This window comes from Thalassophryne amazonica, chromosome 2, assembly GCF_902500255.1.
Source record: "Thalassophryne amazonica chromosome 2, fThaAma1.1, whole genome shotgun sequence".
Classification (NCBI taxonomy): Eukaryota; Metazoa; Chordata; class Actinopteri; order Batrachoidiformes; family Batrachoididae; genus Thalassophryne; species Thalassophryne amazonica.
Window position 1 is genome coordinate 144,046,280 of NC_047104.1, and position 27,459 is coordinate 144,073,738.

Genomic DNA, 27,459 nt, shown 5'->3' on the forward strand with positions numbered 1-27,459 from the left:
ATATGATTAAAGTGGTGGGTGGACTCATTTACATTTTGAGCAAAGCCAATTGACTCTAATAATAGATTAAATGCAGTGTTGAGGCTGTCATTCTCAGCATCTGTGTGGATGTTAAAATCGCCCACTATAATTATCTTATCTGAGCTAAGCACTAAGTCAGACAAAAGGTCTGAAAATTCACAGAGAAACTCACAGTAACGACCAGGTGGACGATAGATAATAACAAATAAAACTGGTTTTTGGGACTTCTAATTTGGATGGACAAGACTAAGAGTCAAGCTTTCAAATGAATTAAAGCTCTGTCTGGGTTTTGGATTAATTAATAAACTGGAATGGAAGATTGCTGCTAATCCTCCGCCTTGGCCCATGCTACGAGCGTTCTGGCAGTTAGTGTGACTCGGGGGTGTTGACTCATTTAAACTAACATAATTATCCTGCTGTAACCAGGTTTCTGTAAGGCAGAATAAATCAATATGTTGATCAATTATTATATCATTTACTAACAGGGACTTAGAAGAGAGAGACCTAATGTTTAATAGACCACATTTAACTGTTTTAGTCTGTGGTGCAGTTGAAGGTGCTATATTATTTTTTCTTTTTGAATTTTTATGCTTAAATAGATTTTTACTGGTTATTGGTAGGTCTGGGAGCAGGCACCGTCTCTACGGGGATGGGGTAATGAGGGGATGGCAGGGGGAGAGAAGCTGCAGAGAGGTGTGTAAGACTACAACTCTGCTTCCTGGTCCCAACCCTGGATAGTCACGGTTTGGAGGATTTAAGAAAATTGGCCAGATTTCTAGAAATGAGAGCTGCTCCATCCAAAGTGGGATGGATGCCGTCTCTCCTAACAAGACCAGGTTTTCCCCAGAAGCTTTGCCAATTATCTATGTAGCCCACCTCATTTTTTGGACACCACTCAGACAGCCAGCAATTCAAGGAGAACATGCGGCTCGGGATCTGCCAGGGGGTAACTAACGGCGGCTAAGCTACCTTGGTACGCACCGACTACAGGGGCCTGGCTAGCTGTAGAATTTTCCACGGTGCGGAGCCGAGTCTCCAATTCGCCCAGCCTGGCCTCCAAAGCTACGAATAAGCTACACTTATTACAAGTACCGTTACTGCTAAAAGAGGCCGAGGAATAACTAAACATTTCACACCCAGAGCAGAAAAGTGCGGGAGAGACAGGAGAAGCCGCCATGCTAAATCGGCTAAGAGCTAGTAGCTACGCTAAGCTAGCGGATTCCTAAAAACACGCAAAGTGAATAATGTGTAAATAATTTAGAGGTGATTCAGCAGAATGAGTGCTTTAGTTAAGGCACGTAAAGATTACACTGGGAAACAAATCGTAATCTAGATAACTAGATCAATCTAACTGCGCAGATTAAACAGCTAACAGAATGAAACTGAATGAAATAAGTTAAATTCATTAAATCTATCCCCTGCCTGTGTCTTCTTGTCAATTGCCATTGTGGTCTGCCTCCTGTTTATGTCATATACGAGGTCTATTAGATAATAAACCGACCCTTTTATTTTTTTAACTATATGGATTTGAATGACATGCGATTACACCAATCATGCTTGAACCCTCGTGCGCATGCGTGAGTTTTTTCACGCGTGTCGGTGACGTCATTTCCCTGTGGGCAGGCCTTGAGTGAGATGTGGTCCCGCCCTCTCGGCTGAATTCCTTTGTTTCACACGCTGTTCGAGACGGCGCGCGTTGCTTTATCAAAAATTTTTCTGGACCTGTGAGGAATATCCGAGTGGACACTATTCGAGAAATTAAGATGGTTTTCTGTGAAAAGTTTAACGGCTGATGAGAGATTATGGGGTGTTTCTGTCGGTGTAAGGACTTCCCACGGAGTGGGACGTCCTGCAGCGCTTCCAGGCGCTGTCGTCGGCCTGTTTCGAGCTTAAAACATCCTAATTTAAGGCTTAATTCACCCAGGACATCGTGAGAGAACAGAGAAGATTCAGAAGAGGCCGGCATGAGGAATTTATGCGGACATTCCACTGTTTAAGGACATTTTTTTTAATGAAAGACGTACGCGCAAATTCGCCGAGTCGTTTCCGTGACGACTCGGCAAATCTGTGTGCGCCGCGACAGGAAAAACACCTCCGTGTTGAAAACCATTTGTAGAATTCAGGCGGCTTTTAATGGCTTTCAACAAGTGAGTAACTGAGAAATTGTTTAACAGCTTGGGCATGTTCCAACTTGCCCGTTAAGATTTCCAACGGAGGTGTTTTTCCTGCCGCGACCCCCCGCGGTCGGGTCCAGCCCGACATGCGACTCTGCCTGCACGTTCTTTCATTACAAAATGACCGTTAACAATGGAATGTCCGAATAAACTCCTCATGCCGACTTCTTCTGAAAGTTCTCTGTTCTCTGACGACTTACTGCGTCAACAGAGCCTGAAATGTGGAAGTTTTCAACTTGAAACGGCGAGACGCTGCCGCCTCGAAGCGCAGATCGCCGTCAGGCGCCGTGGACCGTCCTTAAAGCGACACTACCAGACCAAAATCTCTTTTTTTGAAATTTTTCAATTTCAATTCATGTTCATTTATATAGTGAAAATCACAACAAAGTTGTCTCAAGTAGCTTCACACAAGTAAGGTCTAACCACAGGTGGAAATCAAACCCATGACCTTTTTGCTGTGAGGCAACAGTGCTAACCACTAAGCCACCATGCAGCTGTATTTGATTCTTTTCAACAATGAAAAGCCCTCATGATCTATATTTTGTATTATATTTTTGCTTATGAAAAGCCACTTCTAACAGGACTTTGACCTTGAAATTTTTTTCCAAAGTAAAAATGCGGAGGTTTGCACTCTTTATGTGCGCGGTGCTCTAGTTAAAATTGTTGTGGATAAGAATTCATAAATGCACTTTTATCACTGTAAGCATTCTTCACTTACCAGTTTGTCACTACGGCCTGTGGACTGGAGCAGCACAGAGATCAAACGGCATTGTGTTTGCGTTTGGTTAATGTGCAACAGCGTGTTTGTTCGGTGCAGCCTGTATGGCCTGTGGAAGGTTCATAAATAATTGGATAGTGGCACATTTGTTTTTGTAATATATCCTCTGCATACCTCGGTAACAGCTCACAGACACAAAAAAAAATCTACACGGTGAGAAATGTTGCCGCAGCAGCAAGAAGAGAGGAAGGTGTCAGACAAAGTACATGCCCGTAGGCAGACTTTTTGGGGGAGATGGGTGGAGGTGAGGGGCTTTTCTGCCTGACCTGAACCGACAGTTATTTTTTCATTTTATGCTTGTGTTTGACATATAAAATATAAATAATTATACAGCAGTCTAATCTTCATAGTTGAATAATCAATATTGTATTGTAATATTTGCTGGGTCCCAAATGGACACTGTAATTTTCACAGATTTTCTACAATTTCAGGAACCTTCATGCTCTCCCCCCTCCCTCCACACCCCGGTATATATGGATTGCAGGGAGAGATCTGTACAAAGATTCAAAACATCTGTTCTTGAAATCAAAAGTGATTCTCCAAAAATTATACATTTCATATTTTTAGTCAGTCCACAGCCTCTTTATCAATTGCAACAAAACATTTGGAACCTGTCCATCGCACCTGGACGTCGGTGAACATAAATCTCTCTTAGTCACCAGGTTCAAATTGTAGGGGAAACCGGGCCACGGTGAATCATGGGGCACAGTGAATCAGTAGCTATACAGTAGTGTTCAGAATAATAGTAGTGCTATGTGACTAAAAAGATTAATCCAGGTTTTGAGTATATTTCTTATTGTTACATGGGAAACAAGGTACCAGTAGATTCAGTAGATTCTCACAAATCCAACAAGACCAAGCATTCATGATATGCACACTCTTAAGGCTATGAAATTGGGCTATTAGTAAAAAAAAAAAAAGTAGAAAAGGGGGTGTTCACAATAATAGTAGTGTGGCATTCAGTCAGTGAGTTCATCTGTTTTGTGGAACAAACAGGTGTGAATCAGGTGTCCCCTATTTAAGGATGAAGCCAGCACCTGTTGAACATGCTTTTCTCTTTGAAAGCCTGAGGAAAATGGGACGTTCAAGACATTGTTCAGAAGAACAGCGTAGTTTGATTAAAAAGTTGATTGGAGAGGGGAAAACTTATACGCAGGTGCAAAAAATGATAGGCTGTTCATCTACAATGATCTGCAATGCTTTAAAATGGACAAAAAAAAACAAAAAACAGAGACGTGCGGAAGAAAATGGAAAACAACCATCAAAATGGATAGAAGAATAACCAGAATGGCAAAGGCTCACCCATTGATCAGCTCCAGGATGATCAAAGACAGTCTGGAGTTACCTGTAAGTGCTGTGACAGTTAGACGACGCCTGTGTGAAGCTAATTTATTTGCAAGAATCCCCTGCAAAGTCTCTCTGTTAAATAAAAGACATGTGCAGAAGAGGTTACAATTTGCCAAAGAACACCAACTGGCCTAAAGAGAAATGGAGGAATATTTTGTGGACTGATGAGAGTAAAATTGTTCTTTTTGGGTCCAAGGGCCGCAGACAGTTTGTGAGACGACCCCCAAAGTCTGAATTCAAACCACAGTTCACAGTGAAGACAGTGAAGCATGGTGGTGTAAGCATCATGATATGGGCATGTTTCTCCTACTATGTTGTTGGGTCTATATATCGCACACCAGGTATCATGGATCAGGATGGATATGTCAAAATACTTGAAGAGGTCATGTTGCCTTATGCTGAAGAGGACATGCCCTTGAAACAGGTGTTTCAACAAGACAATGACCCCAAGCACACTAGTAAATGAGCAAAATCTTGGTTCCAAACCAACAAAATGAATGCCTCGCAGATGTGAAGAAATCATGAAAAACTGTGGTTATACAACTAAATACTAGTTTAGTGTTTCACAGGATTGCTAAAAAAGCAGTTGGAACATAACAGTTTTGAGTTTGTAGCGTCAGCAGCAGATGCTACTATTATTGTGAATACCTCCTTTTCTACTTTTTTATACTAATAGCCCAATTTCATAGCCTTAAGAGTGTGCATATCATGAATGCTTGGTCTTGTTGGATTTGTGAGACTCTATTGAATCTACTGGTACCTTGTTTCCCATGTAACAATAAGAAATATACTCAAAACCTGGATTAATCTTTTTAGTCACATAGCACTACTATTATTCTGAACACTACTGTATCTGCAAAAGTACATATATATTTGCAGCAGTTATGCCATATTTTTATGTATAAAGACATACCCCTTACAGTGAGGAAAATAAGTATTTGAACACCCTGCGCTTTTGCAAGTTCTCCCACTTAGAAATCATGGAGGGGTCTGAAATTTTCATCTTAGGTGCATGTCCACTGTGAGAGACATAATCTAAAAAAAAAAAAAATCCGGAAATCACAATGTATGATTTTTTAATCATTTATTTGTATGTTACTGCTGCAAATAAGTATTTGAACACCTGTGAAAATCAGTGTTAATATTTGGTACAGTAGCCTTTGTTTGCAATTACAGAGATCAAACATTTCCTGTAGTTTTTCACCAGGTTTGCAGCAGGGATTTTGGTCCACTCCTCCATACAGATCTTCTCTAGATCTTTCAGGTTTGGAGTTTCAGCTCCCTCCAAAGATTTTCTATTGAGTTCAGGTCTGGAGACTGGCCAGGCCACTCCAGGACCTTGAAATGCTTCTTACAGAGACCCTCCTTAGTTGCCCTGGCTGTGTGTTTGGGGTCATTATCATGCCCCCGAACACACCATGACCCATCTTCAATGCTCTTACTGAGGGAAGGAGGTTGTTTGTCAAAATCTCGCAATACATGACCCCATCCATCCTCCCTTCAATACGGTGCAGTCGTCCTGTCCCCTTTGCAGAAGAACACCCCCAGAGTATGATGTTTCCACCCCCATGCTTCATGGTTGGGATGGTTTTCTTGGGGTTGTTCTCATCCTCTAAACATGGTAAGTGGAGTTGATTCTAAAAAGTTATATTCTGGTCTCATCTGACCACATGAACTTCTCCCACGCCTTCTCTGGATCATCCAGATGGTCACTAGTGAACTTCAAACGGGCCTGGGCATGTGCTGGCTTGAGCAGGGGGACCTTGCTGCCCTGCAGGATTTTAAACCATGACAGCATCATGTGTTACTAATGTAATCTTTGTGACTGTGGTCCCAGTCTTCAGGTCATTGACCAGGTCCTCCTGTGTAGTTCTGAGCTTTCTCAGAATCATCCTTACCCCACAAAGTGAGATCTTGCATGGAATCCCAGACCAAGGGAGATTGACAGTCATCTTGTGTTTCTTCCACTTTCTAATAAATAATCATAACAGTTGTTATCTTCTACCAAGCTGCTTGCCTGTTGTCCTGTTGTCCATCCCAGCCTTGTGCAGGTCTACAGTTTTGTTCCTGGTGTCCGTCACATGCACAGTGAATCAGAAAGTGATTTACTAAGCCCCAGTATCAAGTGGATGACAAATATTACTTGTTGAAGCTTCTACATTTATTTTTCCATGAATTATTTCTATAATTTGTGTACATAAACAACTGTTTTCACATTTGAACAGAAATGATGGCAGTTGTATTTATAATAGTTTCTGAAGGACTTAAAGTATATCACTATATAAGACACTCACACATTACATAGTTGGTTTGCTGGATTGTAGTTTGTATATGCACCAGCATATATTTAATAATTTTGAAGAAATCTTTATAATCATGTGTTTTTCATTATATTCTAAGTTGATTCTCTGTGCCCCGTGAGTTAGTGTCTGGGGCACAGAGAATCAAAAAATTTTAAAATTGATTTTAAACACCTGTAAATTACACTTGGGGAGACATAAATAACACAGCCTTATAAACAATAACTTGCTGTATTTAATCCACAATAGAATGACTTAAACCTATGCATAATGTGTTTATGCTCCACTGTGTCCCAGCTTCCCCTACATCTGACTAAATCCTGGTTAAATGTCTGGCTAAGTCCCTGTATCCCGAGTATTAGTAGTTTGCCTCCTTAGTAAAACCTGGGGACCCACCAAGAACACTGTATACATGAACTGTTTGTTAACTCTCACCATCTGTACCATCCAACAACTTCTCAGTAAACTTACCTTAACTTTTAGTCCTGGATCTATGGCTGATTGATTGAATTGACTGAATTTATTTAGTAAAATAATACAAAATACATATGTAACTCCCCATTAAAATACACGGATAGTACAAGAAAGTGAAAAACACTTGTTTCCATTGTGGTCCGGCAAAAGTAAAAAAATACAATAAGACAACATAACAAAGGTAATACTAAATGAATAATTATCACAAATTATATAAAATGAAAAAACACAAAGTAATGTATAACATAAAGTTACAATAATACTAATATTTAACCTAAATAACAATGATGCTAAAAATATTGATAGAATAAATAATACTAATTAACAATACTGTTACCTAAGTAATAAAAATAACAAAAGTGTTTACAAAATGAAGAAGAAATAGTAAAACAATAAAATAAATGTAAATACACTAAAACAGAATAAAAGGTGGTAACGACTGTTGATAAAACTGATCATACGAAAAACATTTCACCGCTTTTCATGGTATTGAATCTCAAACACTGAGCCGAGCATTAGCTGTCCATACAAACAGCTTCAGCTCTCTCTGATCATGTTAGCTCCGTGCAGGGGCGCCGCCAGGTATTTTGGGCCCCATGAAAAGAAATCTTACTGCGCCCCCGCCCCCATATTTATTTTTTACCACTGTTGTCGTGTGTTACCTGTGCTGCTCCGCAGCCTGTCCAGTGGATTTTTATTTTATTATTTTATTTTATTTATTTATTTATTTATTTTATTTTATTTTATTTATTTTATTTTTTTTAGCACTGTTGTCGTGCGTTACCTGTGCTGCTCCACAGCCTGTCCAGTGGATTTTTATTTTATTTTTTAGCACTGTTGTCGTGCGTTACCTGTGCTGCTCCACAGCCTGTCCAGTGGATTTTTATTTTATTTTTTACCACTGTTGTCGTGCGTTACCTGTGCTGCTCCACAGCCTGTCCAGTGGATTTTTATTTTATTTTTTAGCACTGTTGTCGTGCGTTACCTGTGCTGCTCCACAGCCTGTCCAGTGGATTTTTATTTTATTTTTTACCACTGTTGTCGTGCGTTACCTGTGCTGCTCCACAGCCTGTCCAGTGGATTTTTATTTTATTTTTTACCACTGTTGTCGTGCGTTACCTGTGCTGCTCCACAGCCTGTCCAGTGGATTTTGATTTTTATTTTATTTTTTTGGGCGCTGTTGTCGTGCGTTACCTGTGCTGCTCCACAGCCTGTCCAGTGGATTTTATTTAGCGCTGTTGTCGTGCGTTACCTGTGCTGCTCCACAGCCTGTCTAGTGGATTTTTATTTTGTTTTAGCACTGTTGTCGTGCGTTGCCTGTGCTGCTCCACAGCCTGTCCAGTGGATTTTATTTTTATTTTATTTTATTTTTTAGCACTGTTGTTGTGCGTTACCTGTGCTGCTCCACAGCCTGTCCAGTGGATTTTTATTTTGTTTTAGCACTGTTGTTGTGCGTTACCTGTGCTGCTCCACAGCCTGTCTAGTGGATTTTTATTTTGTTTTAGCACTGTTGTTGTGCGTTACCTGTGCTGCTCCACAGCCTGTCCAGTGGATTTTTATTTTGTTTTAGCACTGTTGTTGTGCGTTACCTGTGCTGCTCCACAGCCTGTCTAGTGGATTTTTATTTTGTTTTAGCACTGTTGTCGTGTGTTACCTGTGCTGCTCCACAGCCTGTCTAGTGGATTTTATTTTGTTTTAGCACTGTTGTTGTGCGTTACCTGTGCTGCTCCACAGCCTGTCTAGTGGATTTCTATTTTGTTTTAGCACTGTTGTCGTGCGTTACCTGTGCTGCTCCACAGCCTGTCTAGTGGATTTTTATTTTGTTTTAGCACTGTTGTCGTGCGTTGCCTGTGCTGCTCCACAGCCTGTCCAGTGGATTTTTATTTTTATTTTATTTTTTAGCACTGTTGTTGTGCGTTACCTGTGCTGCTCCACAGCCTGTCCAGTGGATTTTTATTTTTATTTTATTTTATTTTTTAGCACTGTTGTTGTGCGTTACCTGTGCTGCTCCACAGCCTGTCTAGTGGATTTTTATTTTATTTTAGCACTGTTGTCGTGCATTACCTGTGCTGCTCCACAGCCTGTCTAGTGGATTTTTATTTTGTTTTAGCACTGTTGTCGTGCGTTGCCTGTGCTGCTCCACAGCCTGTCCAGTGGATTTTTATTTTTATTTTATTTTTTAGCACTGTTGTCGTGCGTTGCCTGTGCTGCTCCACAGCCTGTCTAGTGGATTTTTATTTTATTTTAGCACTGTTGTCGTGCATTACCTGTGCTGCTCCACAGCCTGTCTAGTGGATTTTTATTTTATTTTAGCACTGTTGTCGTGCGTTACCTGTGCTGCTCCACAGCCTGTCTAGTGTCGGATTCCCTGTTTGGGAATCCGCTAGCTTAGCGTAGCTACTAGCTCTTAGCCGTTTTAGCATGGCGGCTTCTCCTGTCTCTCCCGTACTTTTCTGCTCTGGGTGTGAAATGTTTAGTTATTCCTCGGCCTCTTTTAGCAGTAACGGTACATGTAATAAGTGCAGCTTATTCGTAGCTTTGGAGGCCAGGCTGGGCGAATTGGAGGCTCGGCTCCGCACCGTGGAAAATTCTACAGCTAGCCAGGCCCCTGTAGTCGGTGCGGACCAAGGTAGCTTAGCCGCCGTTAGTTCCCCCCTGGCAGACCCCGTGCAGTCGGGAAGGCAGGCTGACTGGGTGACTGTGAGGAGGAAGCGTAGCCCTAAACAGAAGCCCCGTGTACACCGTCAACCCGTTCACATCTCTAACCGTTTTTCCCCACTCGACGATACACTCGCCGAGGATCAAACTCTGGTTATTGGCGACTCTGTTTTGAGAAATGTGAAGTTAGCGACACCAGCAACCATTGTCAATTGTCTTCCGGGGGCCAGAGCAGGCGACATCGAAGGACATTTGAAATTGCTGGCTAAGGCTAAGCGTAAATTTGGTAAGATTGTAATTCACGTCGGCAGTAATGACACTCGGTTACGCCAATCGGAGGTCACTAAAATTAACATTGAATCGGTGTGTAACTTTGCAAAAACAATGTCGGACTCTGTTGTTTTCTCTGGGCCCCTCCCCAATCAGACCGGGAGTGACATGTTTAGCCGCATGTTCTCCTTGAATTGCTGGCTGTCTGAGTGGTGTCCAAAAAATGAGGTGGGCTTCATTGATAATTGGCAAAGCTTCTGGGGAAAACCTGGTCTTGTTAGGAGAGACGGCATCCATCCCACTTTAGAGGGAGCAGCTCTCATTTCTAGAAATCTGGCCAATTTTTTGGGATCCTCCAAACTGTGACTGTCTAGCGTTGGGACCAGGAGGCAGAGCTGTGGTCTTATACACCTCTCTGCAGCTTCTCTCCCCCTGCCATCCCCCTATTACCCCATCCCCGTAGAGACGGTGCCTGCTCCCAGACCACCAATAACCAGCAAAAATCTATTTAAGCATAAAAATTCAAAAAGAAAAAATAATATAGCACCTTCAATTGCACCACAGACTAAAACAGTTAAATGTGGTCTATTAAACATTAGGTCTCTTTCTTCTAAGTCCCTGTTGGTAAATGATATAATAATTGATCAACGTATTGATTTATTCTGCCTAACAGAAACTTGGTTACAGCAGGATGAATATGTTAGTTTAAATGAGTCAACACCCCCGAGTCACACTAACTGTCAGAATGCTCGTAGCACGGGCCGGGGCGGAGGATTAGCAGCAATCTTCCATTCCAGCTTATTAATTAATCAAAAACCTAGACAGAGCTTTAATTCATTTGAAAGCTTGTATCTTAGTCTTGTCCATCCAAATTGGAAGTCCCAAAAACCAGTTTTATTTGTTATTATCTATCGTCCACCTGGTCGTTACTGTGAGTTTCTCTGTGAATTTTCAGACCTTTTGTCTGACTTAGTGCTTAGCTCAGATAAGATAATTATAGTGGGCGATTTTAACATCCACACAGATGCTGAGAATGACAGCCTCAACACTGCATTTAATCTATTATTAGACTCTATCGGCTTTGCTCAAAAAGTAAATGAGTCCACCCACCACTTTAATCATATTTTAGATCTTGTTCTGACTTATGGTATGGAAATAGAAGACTTAACAGTATTCCCTGAAAACTCCCTTTTGTCTGATCATTTTTTAATAACATTTACATTTACCCTGATGGACTACCCTGCAGTGGGGAATAAGTTTCATTACACTAGAAGTCTTTCAGAAAGTGCTGTAACTAGGTTTAAGGATATGATTCCTTCTTTATGTTCTCTAATGTCATATACCAACACAGAGCAGAGTAGCTACCTAAACTCTGTAAGGGAGTTAGAGTATCTTGTCAATAGTTTTACATCCTCATTGAAGACAACTTTGGATGCTGTAGCTCCTCTGAAAAAGAGAGCTTTAAATCAGAAGTGTCTGACTCCGTGGTATAACTCACAAACTCGTAGCTTAAAGCAGATAACCCGTAAGTTGGAGAGGAAATGGCGTCTCACTAATTTAGAAGATCTTCACTTAGCCTGGAAAAAGAGTTTGTTGCTCTATAAGAAAGCCCTTCGTGAAGCTAGGACATCTTTCTACTCATCACTAATTGAAGAAAATAAGAACAACCCCAGGTTTCTTTTCAGCACTGTAGCCAGGCTGACAAAGAGTCAGAGCTCTATTGAGCTGAGTATTCCATTAACTTTAACTAGTAATGACTTCATGACTTTCTTTGCTAACAAAATTTGACTATTAGAGAAAAAATTACTCATAACCATCCCAAAGATGTATCGTTATCTTTGGCTGCTTTCAGTGATGCCGGTATTTGGTTAGACTCTTTCTCTCCGATTGTTCTGTCTGAGTTATTTTCATTAGTTACTTCATCCAAACCATCAACATGCTTATTAGACCCCATTCCTGCCAGGCTGCTCAAGGAAGTCCTACCATTATTTAATGCTTCAATCTTAAATATGATCAATCTATCTTTGTTAGTTGGTTATGTACCACAGGCCTTTAAGGTGGCAGTAATTAAACCATTACTTAAAAAGCCATCACTTGACCCAGCTATCTTAGCTAATTATAGGCCAATCTCCAACCTTCCTTTTCTCTCAAAGATTCTTGAGAGGGTAGTTGTAAAACAGCTAACTGATCACCTGCAGAGGAATGGTCTATTTGAAGCGTTTCAGTCAGGTTTTAGAATTCATCATAGTACAGAAACAGCATTAGTGAAGGTTACAAATGATCTTCTTATGGCTTCGGACAGTGGACTTATCTCTGTGCTTGTTCTGTTGGACCTCAGTGCTGCTTTTGATACTGTTGACCATAAAATTTTATTACAGAGATTAGAGCATGTCATAGGTATTAAAGGCATTGCGCTGCGGTGGTTTGAATCATATTTGTCTAATAGATTACAGTTTGTTCATGTAAATGGGGAATCTTCTTCACAGACTAAAGTTAATTATGGAGTTCCACAAGGTTCTGTGCTAGGACCAATTTTATTCACTTTATACATGCTTCCCTTGGGCAGTATTATTAGACGGTATTGCTTAAATTTTCATTGTTACGCAGATGATACCCAGCTTTATCTATCCATGAAGCCAGAGGATACGCACCAATTAGCTAAACTGCAGGATTGTCTTACAGACATAAAGACATGGATGACCTCTAATTTCCTGCTTTTAAACTCAGATAAAACTGAAGTTATTGTACTTGGCCCCACAAATCTTAGAAGCATGGTGTCTAACCAGATCGTTACTCTGGATGGCATTTCCCTGATCTCTAGTAATACTGTGAGAAATCTTGGAGTTATTTTTGATCAGGATATGTCATTCAAAGCGCATATTAAACAAATATGTAGGACTGCCTTTTTGCATTTACGCAATATCTCTAAAATCAGAAAGGTCTTGTCTCAGAGTGATGCTGAAAAACTAATTATATGCATTTGTTTCCTCTAGGCTGGACTATTGTAATTCATTATTATCAGGTTGTCCTAAAAGTTCCCTAAAAAGCCTTCAGTTGGTTCAGAATGCTGCAGCTAGAGTACTGATGGGGACTAGCAGGAGAGAGCATATCTCACCCGTGTTGGCCTCCCTTCATTGGCTTCCTGTTAATGCTAGAATAGAATTTAAAATTCTTCTTCTTACTTATAAGGTTTTGAATAATCAGGTCCCATCTTATCTTAGGGACCTCATAGTACCATATTACCCCATTAGAGCGCTTCGCTCTCAGACTGCGGGCTTACTTGTAGTTCCTAGGGTTTGTAAGAGTAGAATGGGAGGCAGAGCCTTCAGCTTTCAGGCTCCTCTCCTGTGGAACCAGCTCCCAATTCAGATCAGGGAGACAGATACCCTCTCTACTTTTAAGATTAGGCTTAAAACTTTCCTTTTCGCTAAGGCTTATAGTTAGGGCTGGATCGGGTGACCCTGGACCATCCCTTGGTTATGTTGCTTTAGACGTAGACTGTGTTTCATAATTATTGTATGGCCTTGCCTTGCAATGTGGAGCGCCTTGGGGCAACTGTTTGTTGTGATTTGGCGCTATACAAGAAAAAAGTTGAAGTTGATTGATTGATATTATTTTGTCAGTATTATAATTTTATTAGGGGCCTCTCTGGGCCCTTGTTAATCATGGGTTCCTAGAATCCTTCTCCTTATTCTCCCCTTTTTGGCACCCCTGGCTCTGTGCTCCGCAATCACGGCAACCGCCTCACCACTCAAGAAACCCATATGCATACTCTGACCACACAAGTCATGGGTCTGTTGGAAAAACAAGAGACATTTCGGGACAATTTCGGGCATCAAATGTGTCAATTACCTGAACAGTTCCAACAACTTCTTGCATCTTCCAGATCCACCTCTGCTTCCCAGCTCCTGACGTCTTCAGTGTCATTTCACAACCACCTTGGGCAAACAACAGCAATAGCTGTGACATCATCTCACCTCTTGTGCCTGGAAAGGTTTTCAGGAAGACAGACAAACAAACAAACAAACAAACAAACAAACAAACCAGGAATATGAAATGTCAGTTTCGGGGCATTTCTTGTGTAGGGAGACATATTTTTGGTTCATGTACGCTAACGTTTTTTTTTTTTAAATCATATTTCATTTCATGTTTATATTGGCTCATCTGTCCACAGCGATAGCTCACAAACCATAAAAGACAGCAACACAAACAAACCCATATGGTCGGGTTGGTCCATGGTAGAAAAGCAAAACGCTGCAAAATGAATGTATTCTATTTGTGCTGGAGTCAGGCCAGATTGAAAAGCAAACACTGTAGTTGTGTGTTGCCACTTCCAGTGTGAGATGACACTAACACTGCACCAGTCCTCACCCTCATGTGGTTTATTGCTGGAGTGGCCGGAGTGTTATTCCTGCCTCCAACCCACAGGGTTGACTGGGAAACAACTTTCAGCTACTGAAAACCAAAAGCATCCAGCAATACATCCTCTGTTTCATTTTATATACACTGACCCACTTTCTCTGAAATGAAGGTCAAACCAAAATGGCACAAAAACCTACAGAAAGGCTGCAGTACTTTTGTTGTCATAATATATTTCTTGAATTACAGCCTTGAATAAAAGTTGGACACAAATTGCAAACTAAAGAGAACAGTTGGAAAAAGATTTTGTGACTTTTTAGAGTGAAGGATGACTGGCTTCAGAGTTTGTCCAGATCCGGGAAAGTAAATGATCAGCGTGTATAGGACAACTATGTATAGGGCACATGTTTTACCAGGTAAGTGCATACTTACTGAATAAAGACAATTAGAAAGTGCACACAACCAACTAAAGGCACAGGTCTGAGGTTAACAGCATCAAATCTTTGTGACATCATGAGGTGACAACTCAAGAAGGAATAGTTTTTATTTGGGCAGATCTGAATGACCTGAAAATTTAACCTCTCTTCCACGGCACACGGACCATATCTCCACAATATGTTACCAAAATCAGTCCACTGCCTTGAAATATGTTGATTTCACATAAACAGACAGGGGGACTTGCACCCTTCCTCTGTTTGTTGCTGGAGGAAAAGGTTTCTAACTTGCTTCATGAGGGAATGTCAGCCACACCGTGTGCTTTGCTGAAGATGACCCTGGATGTGGCTCCCTCAGTACCAAGGACCCAAACAACTGGAAAAGAGTGCTTCACCTTGTGATACAGACAAATATAGTGGAAGAAACAATAGAAAAGTTGTTAGAATGTTGGCAGAAGCATTCACACTGAGGTACTCTTCAATTTTTTTGGATGACCCAAGTGAAAATCCAAGATGGCCACCATTTTTCAAGATGGCTGCCAAATTTCTAGCCAAAATTAAATTTTTCCCATATCTCTGAACATTATTGATGAGTTTGAGTGAATATTGGGTCTGTTAATTTTTCTTTTTGAAATCCTAAATCAGATTTTCTCATTAATTATACCTCAAGAGACCTTTTTATGTCTCTAAAATGATTACAATATGGCATAGCACTTTTTCAGCATTAATTTGCTCTATGTGCAATAATAAACCATATTAAAACAGGACAAAAACTTACAATGGATATTAATATCAATTAAACATGGCAAAATTTATTGTTCATTCAACTCATTCAATATAACAACAATAAATTTAGTGGACTGAAACTGGACAAGAGGTAGGGTATACCTTGGACAGGCTGCCAGTCTATTGATTTGTTTGTTTTTCATTTTTCCCCTGGCCAAAATGCGGCCATCAGGTATTGTGAAGGCCTTGCGTCTGTCGGTCAGGCTGTCTGTCTGTGCTCAGCAAGTCCAGTCCTGTTACTGCCAGGGTCTTCAAATTCACAGGGAACATTCTTGGGACACAGACCTTGGACAAGTTCACAGATGGCTAACCTTGACCTATTTTAACAAGTCAAAAAGTCACATTCTGTTTCCTATCGTTTGGCTCAAGGTATTTTAGTATTGCGTTATATTTTTAATATAAATAAACTATAAAATAACACATTTCAGAATACTAGAAAAAGAGCAGGAAAAGAAGCATAAACAGAAATTGTAATCATTCATATATGTTGCTTTGATTTTTTTTTTTTTGTTGTTGTTGTCATTGCTGGAGGTAGCCATCTTGAACAAGGGCCACCATCTTGGATTTTTGTTTGGTTCATCAGCTAATTTTGAAGACTACCTCAATATGAATGTTCCTCTGATGTTTCCTGCTTATGTCTCTTCAAAATCAGTAGTTTCTTGCTCCACTAATCAATGGTTAGTTTCTGGAGGTGAGGATGGACCCAGAGTGGTTCCACATGCGGCGTATGCAGTGGCAGCGACATGCAGCACAAGCACGCAGTTCCAGACCCGGCCTGCTCTGACCCACAGGGTTGTGTTTGGTTCATTTTAGAACAGAACTGATCAAATATCGAGGCCACACAGAACCGTATATTATAGTGTCACTGAATCACACGTGATTCATCGCTTTAGAGCTCAATGCAGTTAGATTTGAAACCATATAAAATGATTCATGGATCTTTTCAAAACCTCGCTGCCAATCAGTCTTCTTAGAAATGCCACTTTAATCCAACCACACAATTTAAACAATTTTTCTTAAATATATCTACTTTGGTGAGTTTGCATGAATTTTCAATTTTTTTATTATTTAGGCGCACATGGCGTGGGTGTCTACAGAAGCATCTCCGCTCCGACTTCATGAAAAAGCATAGTCAAGGGCGCTGAATCCTGATAGACTTGCTTTGTACTGCATTTGAAAGTTGGTGCATTATGTGCAACAATGTATTCCAGCGAGTCCTTCAAACCCCTCTCCAACTGATGTGCGCTTGAATCAAACCCTTTTCTTCTGTTTGAAATCCTCTGCCGTCCTTGATAACAAAGCTCCGGCAAAATCATCCCCTTTCACATTTCAAGAAAATGACAGGTCAGACGCTAACAGGGTGCAATTATGTGACAATTTCCCTCTTGCACATGTTCCATCACAAACACAAAGCTGGCCATCCCCTAGAAATGTCCAGCAGCTCACCATAAACGCAGCTTTTCCATCAGCCGTCCACCACTCACTCTCTCTCTCTCTCTCTGCTGTCAGAATGGAACTTGTAATTGCACTGTAACGGCACGTTCTCCACAACTGCTGCAGAATGACACACAAATGTGCAGCATGCACACGTGTGCAGGCATGCATGTGTACACAGAGATTCCTAATTTTGTCCTCACAAAGCGACACAGACTGTGGGGCTTATAAAGGCTTGTTTGGTTTTTGTATGGATTTTTCACAGTGTCTTCTGCCCCCCACCCCTCCCCCTTGATTTTCTTTTAACCATCAAAATTACAGATTGTGGTACATGCAGGCTTTTGATGCTGGCTTCTTTTCTTTAGGTAATATGGGTAGAAGGTGGGGCACGCAGCTGTGTCAACAGGCTACCGAACAATCCTAATGTAGCCTCAAAACCCTCCGAAAACTGCTTTTATGTTGGCCTGCTGGCAAAAAGACAGGCCTGTTTACACTTTGCTCTTTGTGAAAAGCCTTACACCTGCGTTTGGGGGTGGAGGGTGAGGTCAGTATGGGCATACCTGTTGAGTGATTTGCAGCACCTGTTGTGTAAAAGGACCCCATGAACTCTGGCACAATTAGTAAACTGTTAAAAATAATGCTGGGATGAAAGCGTCGGTGCTGGCACATGTGCTGCTGGTGTTTCTTCTTACAGTATGCTCTCTGTTCACACCAACGGTTTGGCTCACTGAGGCCCACATGACTTGAGGCATATAACTTTTTAACACAATCTACAGCAGATTCCAAGGCACCCAGTAATAAGATGACTTTACTATGAGGTCATGAGGTCATCCAACACAATATCCCGACATCTACTTCTGTCTAGAAAATCTTTGGTGCTACTAAATAGGGTCCCTCAACACTGCTTAAGTCTGATCATACAACCCCAAATCAGAACTATAATACCGCTCTCTTAGTGTCCAAACTTTCACCAACACCAGTTTCCAATTCCATAAATTTTTACCTTGGAAAAAATTTTCAAGGTCAAAGTCCTGTTAGAAGTGACTTTTCATAAGATAAATTAGATCTGATCAAATGTCAGGAGTATGTATTTAGTTCATGCACTTGAATCAAAGTTTTTATTGGTGTTGTCAGGTTTTGTTTCTTTGTTTTTTTTTGTACTTTTTCGGTTTCTGAATTCTTTTTTTCAGATAGGTTTCATAGAACATTGGTTATCTCAGCTATGCACAATTTGTCATTACTTTTTGGCATTTGGTTTCTGACTGATAACTGGAAGATAGATAAACGGGCATAAAATTGGAGCCTCCATCCAATTTGGGGGGTGTAGGCAAATTAGAACAGAAAAATGAGAGTGATTGAGACACTTTTGATTGAGATATAATGCAAAATGTACAGCAAATGGGCTTTTCAATATTAAATTCAAATGTCCGGATCCGGATTAAACTCTGTCAGGTGATAGTGAGTGTCAGTCTGCACCTCACTTTCAAATATGAGAGTGATTGGGACACGTTTGGCTAAGATATAATGTAAAATATGTCATGGGGTTTTCAATATTTTTTATTTATTTTACTATAATTTCATTTATGTAGCGCCAAATCACAACAAACTTGCTTCAAAGCGCTTCACACAAGTAAGGTCTAACCTTACCAACCCCCAGAGCAAGCACACAGGTGACAGTGGTAAGGAAAAACTCCCTATGATGATTTGAGGAAGAAACCTCAAGCAGACCAGACTCAAAGGGGTGACCCACTGCTTGGGTCATGCTACTGACATAATTGACAAAACAATTTACAAGATGAATATACAAGAAATTTTGCCGGTGCACAAGACAGGAGGGTTGCAGAAATAGACACCACACCCATCTCTGGATGGAACCGCACCTCAAACAGAGAGAGAGAGAGAGAGAGAGAGAGAGAGAAAACAAAATCAGGCAAGACAACAAATACACTATAATTTGTCAGCATGAAGCAACAAGACAAACACAAGAAATACTTGTTGAATACTTGAAATACAATATTGAATTTAAATGGTGACAAAATCGGTAATTTGGATCAGATCCAGATCAAACCTTTTCAGTTGATAAAGGATACCATCCTCCATAATGCTTCCTACATACTGTATGAAATTTTCCAATTTTCCAAGATTTTTCCTGACTTTGACCTTTGACCTATCACCTTGAAAATTGAATCAGTTCTTGCCTACCAGGATGTGGATCTTCAGTAAAAAATTCATAACGATATATGAAAAATTGTGGGCTCCAGGTTCAAACAAATAAACAAACAGGGGTAAAAACATAACCTCCGCTAACTTCGGTGGCAGAGGTAAAAAGGTAAAAAGGTGGGATGACGTTGTGTGGTACAATGATTCTTATATTTACTTTGACTTCTATTTCATTGCAGACAGTATAAACACGATTTGTTTGGTCAACTTCATTTCATTTGTTAATATACAGAAATATCTTACTTATAATGATTGCTGCCTCCCAATTCAGTACTATCCTCCAGGGATACAGGGTTCAAACTTTCTCTCAATACCCATCATGTCCCACAGAGTGGCCAGAGAGTATTTAGATTTCAGTGCTCACCTTCCTTCCTCTTATTGGAAGAGAGGGAGGGATCTTTCCCCCATGCTTTGGACCGGGCCTACACCTCGACAGCACCCCGATTTGGTGCAGTGGATGTTGAAATCTCAAGTTCCTGGTTGCAGCAATTACATCTTAAACGGTGAAAAATGATTTGGCTGTGTGCTACCAGGAGCTCCAGGGTGGTTACAACAGAAGCCTTACAGACACTGTCTCATACGTCAAGGTGAGTCTCTATTATAGGACTTACACTGAAGTGATTTATCTGAAATTTCCCAAAATTTCCTGTATATTCATATTGTCAACTGTGTCGGTAGCATGGATCAAGAAGAGGGTCACCCCTTTGAGTCTGGTCTGCTTGAGGTTTCTTCCTTTCTTCCAGAGGGATTTTTTTTTCCCCTTACTACTGTCGCCTGTGTGCTTCCTCTAGGGGTTGGTAAGATTAGACCTTACTTGTGTGAAGCGCCTTGAGGCAACATTGTTGTGATTTGGTGCTATATAAATTAAATAAATTTAACTGAATTGAAATCTGAAGTTTCAATGATATGACAAAAATGTGCATATGTACTGTTTATTGTCCAGTTAGTGAGCGTAGTCAATGGTTGGCACCAGTAAGGATTAAATCATCACTTTTATAGCCAGTTTTCTTGAGGCAAGTCCCTGAATATGTCTTGGAGTTCATTCACATCAATCAGTATGTTTCTGTGTAGTTGTCCAGGTGGTTTCCATAGTAGAGAAGCTTGAATCTTCAACTGGACTGGGTTGCTTGATGCGAGGACGTTTCGCTTCAAATCGCAGAAGCTTCCACAGCTAAAATTCTTGCTGTGGTAGTCTGACTTCTGTCTGACCCTTGTCGAGAAGAACAAACTGAGGGAAGGAGGTTGTTCCCAAAAATCTCACAATACATGGCCCCGGTCATCCTCTCCTTAAGACAGTGCAGTCGTCCTGTCCCATGTGCAGAAAAACACCCCCAAAGCATGATGCTTCCACCCCCCCATGCTTCACAGTAGGGATGATGTTTTTGGGATGGTACTCAGCATTCTTCTTCCTCCAAACACGGCGAGTGGAATAAAGACCAAAAAGTTCTATTTTGGTCTCATCTGACCACATAACTTTCTCCCATGTCTCCTCTGGATCATCCAAATGGTCATGGGCAAACATAAGACAGGCCTGGACGTGTGCTGATTTAAGCAGGGGAACCTTCTGTACCATGCATGATTTTAACCCATGACGTCTTAGTGTATTACCCACAGTAACCTTGGAAACAGTGGTGCCAGCTCTCTTCAGGTCATTGACCAGCTCCTCCCGGGCAGTTCTGGGCTGATTCCTCACCTTTCTTAGGATCATTGATACGCCAGGAGGTGGGATCTTGCATGGAGCCCCAGTCCGAGGGAGATTGACAGTCATGTTTATCTTCTTCCATTTACTAATAATTGCTCCAACAGTTGATCTTTTTTCACCAAGCTGCTTGGCAATTGCCCCGTAGCCCTTTCCAGCCTTGTGGAGGTCTACAATTTTGTCTCTGGTGTCTTTGGACAGCTCTTTGGTCTTAGCCATGTTAGTAGATGGAGTCTTACTGATTGTGTGGGGTGGACAGGTGTCTTTATGCAGCTAACAACCTCAAATAGGTGCTTCTAATTTGGAATAATAAGTGGAGTGGAGGTGGACTTTCTAGAGGCGGACTAACGGGTCTTTGAGGGCCAGAATTTCTGCTGATTGGCAGAAATACTTATTTATTACTTATTACTTGAAATACTTATTTGCAGCAGTAACATACAAATAAATTATTAAAAAATCATACATTGTGATTTCCGGATTTTGTTTATTTTTTGGATTATGTCTCTCACAGTGGACATGCACCTAAGATGAAAATTTCAGACCCCTTCATGATTTCTAAGTGGGAGAACTTGCAAAATCGCAGGGTGTTCAAATACTTATTTTCCTCACTGTAGGTTAGATGTCAATTCGTGTGGCTTTCAGCCTCTAGTGTGATGAGTAGATGCATTTAGGCATAATCGAGACATTCGGCCAGGATTTGACAAGCCCAACCATTTCGAACAGCCCCTCGAACGCTCTCCAAATGCTTCGAATTGTGTTTTCATGCCGTACAAATATTACGACTGCAGTCAGAATGTGGTACGACTGCACCTCGACCACCATTTGATATATTTCCCACCATGAGTGCAGAGTACATGTGATATCTGCTGCAAGAATGCTGCACGAGGATTTCAAATGCACCTCAAATTTGCCTGAATGTGGGTCGAATCCTCATTCAGGCTCATTCATGCTCTAGTGTAACGGGGTACAAGACGTGTTTGCAGAAACAAAATAACACCTGACGAGCTTCATCGCTTTTACGCGTTGTGAGAAGGAATGGCAACATAAATAGTAAAAGCTTCGGCACCCAACTTTTTGGAATGTGGTGCAGAAACAGATGTATATTAATAAATGAAATTAAGTAGAACAGAATAACAATCACAAAGTATCTTGGGGCCATGCTGTCTGCAATGAAATAAAAGTCAATGTCAGAATCACTGCAAGTGCTTTTATTTTTGTTTTCATTTCCCACATTGTTCTAGCTTGTCCTTATTTGGGATTGTACTTATTGTTACTCTAATCCCAACCTTAACTACATAAAACACAATAAATGTGAAATTTGCATGACAGCACCACAACCTCGACACGGGTAAGTGGTAGAAAATGAATGAATGAATTGAATGAATGCATGACAGCACTGGTTTTAATAATATACACATAATATCATGTTTGTCTTTTCATATCATATAGTATGAAATGTATCATGGTAATATGTTGGTCTGTCCCCCAGGGGGAACACCCCCCGTGTAAAGCAATTCAGAAACCTCACACATGTGGAGGGTTTTAACAAAAGTTACAAAAGTTACATGGGCAACTGGGGGACTAATTAAAAATGTAATTACATCTTTGTGAGTCATTAATCACTGTGCTGAAACCTCGTCTCCACCAATGGAGAAAATAGCATCAAAAGGTTCAACGCAAGTGTGGAAGGAAAAGACGTGCAGCTGGCCAACTGTCACCAGCGCTCCAGCACAATCAGTGACAGAGACTTTTACACCTGTTAGAGTGTCAGTGTCAGGGTGTTATATTTTTTGTTGGGCGTACCCCATCAATTTTCAGTGTCAGAACTGGTGGGGGTATGTGGAATTTTGGCTCTCTTCCACAGACAGTCTGTCTGCAATGTAGCATTCGAGGACCTTAAATACCAGGGGGTTGTGCCAAAGTTTGTCCATAGCAGCAGCTGCAGACATCTATTATAAATATGCACAGTAAAAAATAATCAAATTTAGGAAAAAAATTGGTCAAATGTGGCCACAAGGGAACAGTCTTATTAAAGCACAATATGAGCCATTATTGGACCATATACTGCCTGGCACACTCAAAATCCAAGTCACCTGTCCACAGATTTCATTTCATGCTACATGTCTCAGTCTAAAGAGATGAGATGGAAAAGGCCACAGTGATGACTGTGCTGCTGAATCTCATGTAAAAAAAAAAAAAAAAAAAAAAAATCCTTTTATTTGTTCGGAAGGTGGGGAGTAGGAGAAGCATGATGACTCATTACAGTCATACGAGGTCTGTCAATAAAGTATAGGTCCTTTTTATTTTTTTCAAAAACTATATGGATTTCATTCATATGTTTTTACGTCAGACATGCTTGAACCCTCGTGCGCATGCGTGAGTTTTTCCACGCCTGTCGGTGACGTCATTCGCCTGTGAGCACTCCTTGTGGGAGGAGTCGTCCAGTCCCTCGTCAGAATTCCTTTGTCTGAGAAGTTGCTGAGAGACTGGCGCTTTGTATCAGTAATAAACTGATTAAATTAAGAGACTGTATTTGTTTTCCCATGGACTGAAAAGTATATTGATGTATTATTAAGCAATTTATGTGTCACCGGGCAGAAATATATCAAATAACTAACACGGCTAACTAACATGATACTCAAACCAGGGTTATACCCTTACGCGTTTACATGTCAACTTCCAGCACCTATCGGAATTAGAGTAGCAACAAGGATTGTAATTCCCGAAAGACAGGTGAAGCCAGCTGGAGGGGAATTACCACTGACACAAGAAGCCAGGCAGGCAGGTGGAGACACCAATGCACATGTTTGAGTATCAAATCAGGGGACCGCTGCGGTTGGCTTTGCCTGCCTTCGGGGAATGACAGTGGGCTCTTTCATCTACGGGAGGCTCTATTTTTCCAAACAGTGTAACTACTGCTCGTTACCTGAATCATAAGGGTGAAGTTTGCTTCTGCTCGTTTAGACTGTGTGAAATGCCACAGAGGAATGTTGAAAGCAGCTGACGTTGCCGTCTAATATTGCGATGGGGTGATCTACATTCCAACAATATTTCATAATCAGACACTCAGACCACCAGCGTTTCATCCAGTATTATTCAACCCACCATGTGTTAAAGCCTTTTAACCAAACAGCTCTTTTCTACAATTATAAGTGTGGTAAGAGGTCGACTGAGCTGCCTGGCGCCATCATCCTTCTAAGCATGTCATTACCATAACCACAAGGTCAGAACAACACCACCACTGTATAGAAACATGAAAACCATGTCAATAACAGCTTTATTAAACATGCCACAAATCAACCACACCACTCGCCACGTCTGCAACAGCTTGACATCAGTATGTCGGGAAATTGTCTTAATCATACTGTCACTTGAGAAACATTTGTCTGTTTGTTTCCCAACTCTTTCCTGGTAATGTGTCTGATTTCCACCAAACATGATATGTGGATGGAAGTCAACATCAGAATTAGCCTTAAAGGATTTATTTTGACAACGATGAAAGGCATTGGGTCAAAGGTCAAAACTGGAAATTTCCTTCCAGTATCTAATTTGACACACGTGTCTGTACGAGGTCTGTTAGAAAAGTATCCGACCTTTTTATTTTTTGCAAAAACCTGATGGATTTGAATCATGTGTGCTTGCATGAGCCAACCTTAAACCTTCGTGCACATGCGTGAATTTTTTCACGCCTGTCGATTGTGTCATTTGCTTGTAAGCAGCCTTTGTGTGAGGATGGGTGGAGTCTCTTGTCGGATTTTCTTTGCAAGGAAAATGGCGGAACAACTGGAGCAGCGCGACTGCATCAAATTTTGCCAGAAACTGTGCGACAGCCAGGTGGAAACCATTCAGATTATTCAGACGGCTTTCGGTGACAATCCTCTGGGCATCACACAGATTAAGGAGCAGTACAACCAGTTTAAAGACAACTCTCCAAAAGAGTTGCAGCGAAATTCATGCCGATGGCTTTGGCACGAAGCTGCTGACGGAGCAAAAGTGAGGCTTCAACAGGGAGGCGCTTTTGCTCCGTCAGCAGCTTCGTGCCGAAGCCATCGGCATGAATTTCGCTGCAACTCTTTTCATGGCCAAATCTTCTGTCACAGTGGAATGTGCTGAAAAAGTGCTGATGTCCACCTCTTCCTCAATTTCTCGGATAGTCACACGACGGTCCCGCATCACCACAGCATTCACATTGGAAATGATCTGGTCATTTCAGCATGTTGATGGCCGCCCGGAGTGCGGCTCGCTCTCCACCGTTGTGCGGTTGTCTTTAAACTGGTTGTACTGCTCCTTAATCTGTGTGATGCCCAGAGGATTGTCACCGAACGCCGTCTGAATAATCTGAATGGTTTCCACCTGGCTGTCGCACACTTTCTGGCAAAATTTGATGCAGTCGCGCTGCTCCAGTTGTTCCGCCATTTTCCTTGCAAAGAAAATCCGACGAGAGACTCCACCCATCCTCACACAAAGGCTGCTTACAAGCAAATGACACAATCGACAGGCGTGAAAAAATTCACGCATGTGCACGAAGGTTCAAGGTTGGCTCATGCAAGCACACGTGATTCAAATCCATCAGGTTTTTGCAAAAATAAAAAGGTTGGATACTTTTCTAACAGACCTCATAGATATAAAGTTGCTCAGGTGTGATCAAATTTATCAAAAGTCAATCACTCAAGGTCATTGAGGCAAAGGTCAAAATTTGTTTTTTTCATTCTGATTTGCACCAAACTTGATAGACATGGAGGTGGGAGTTGGGATTGTACAGCAATGTTGAATTTACCAAAGGTCAGTTGCTGGGGCCAAGGTCATGTGTGTCTGTACGGTGCATCCAAAAAGTATTCACAGCACTTCACTTTTTCCACATTTTGTTATGTTACAGGTCTATGTACATGTGATTTCTTAGTTTTTTAAAAAACTTTTTAAAATAATTTTGCAAAAATCTAAAAAAACCCCCCACCTTTTATCACATTGTCATTATGGGGTATTGTGTGCAGAATTTTGAGGAACAAAATTAACTTTATCCATTTTGGAATAAGACTGTGACATGAACTGTGGAAAAAGTGAAGCTCTGTGAATACTTTCTGGATACACTGTATAAACGCAGCATTCCTTGGAGACTCAACAAGCTATTGCAGATGTCATGCCTGAAGATCACGGTGCACCTTTGAAATTTGAAGCAGAAACTGGAGCCCGTGTAAAGATCGATTCCCTCAAGCACTACAACAAGTTCAGCAACAAGTGTAAGTGCAACCAACCTCTTGCAAACTAACAGGGTGTGGAGGAGAACGGCTTGTAGGCAGAGCAAGGTCACACTAAAGTGCTGATGCAAACATCACAACATCACTTCAGGCACTCCAGATAAAAACGGCTGAATGGGAATGCAACAGGTAAATGCTGCACCATTCCCAGTTTTTCCACTCACAGTCACAAAAGCATATAATTCTTTCATTGCTGCAATGGGAGTTTTGGTGGCTTCCCTCAGTGGTCTCCTTCCAGCCTGATCACAGTTTCTGAGAACCACCTACATGATACAGATTTATCATACTGTTTGTATTTCTTAACAATTGATGTAAATGAAGGGCAAAATGCAATCAGTGACTTGGAATTGTTCATGTATCTATCCCTTGACCTGCCTAATGAAAACTGGCTAGAAAAGTGATAATTTTAATCTTTATATTTAGAATAAATAGGCTTGCCCTAACTTTGTTTTGAATGCACATGACAAGCTGTCTGGGCCCCTGTGGTGCTTTTCCTGTCAGGACTCCTGTGAGGTTGATGGGTGAGGCTGAGCTGTTATCAAAAGTCTGTGAATTGTGTGAAAAGAGAGAAATAAGGTGACACACTGTTGTGTTGTTGAAATGGGAAATTGTTGCTCCTTTTTTCATCTGTCGCAATTTCCGCACTGGTGACCCCGACGTCTGTCTTTTGAACGTTTTTGAAGGACATTCTGACACGAGTATGAAGGCGAACGCTGTGGCTTAGAAGCTCCCTGAGTTTTGGGAGTCGTCAGGTTCAGCTAGGTTCGCCCAAACGGAGGCGCAGTTTGCACTGCAGAAGATCACCGCAGATGACAGGAAGTACTATTATGTCATGTTGGCCCTCATTGACGGCCGCACCAACGGCTGAGATGGCCCGGGCATTCATCTGCACCTGGATTGCCCGATTCGACACTCCATCTGACCTCTGTTCTGACAGGAGCTCATAGTTTACGTCTGAGCTCTGGAATGCAATCGCACACAGCCTGGGTGTGAAGCTTCACCGGACCACGGCGTATCACCCCCAGGCTAATGGACTGTGTGAGTGCCTTCATCACTCTACAGTGGGGCAAAAAAGTATTTAGTCAGTCCTTGATTGTGCAAGTTTTCCTACCTAGAAAGATGAGAGCAGTCTGTAATTTTCAACATAGGTACACTTCAACTGTGAGAGACAAAATGAGAAAAAAATCCAGGAAATCACATTGTAAGATTTTTAAAGAATTTATTTGTAAATTATGGTGGAAAATAAGTAT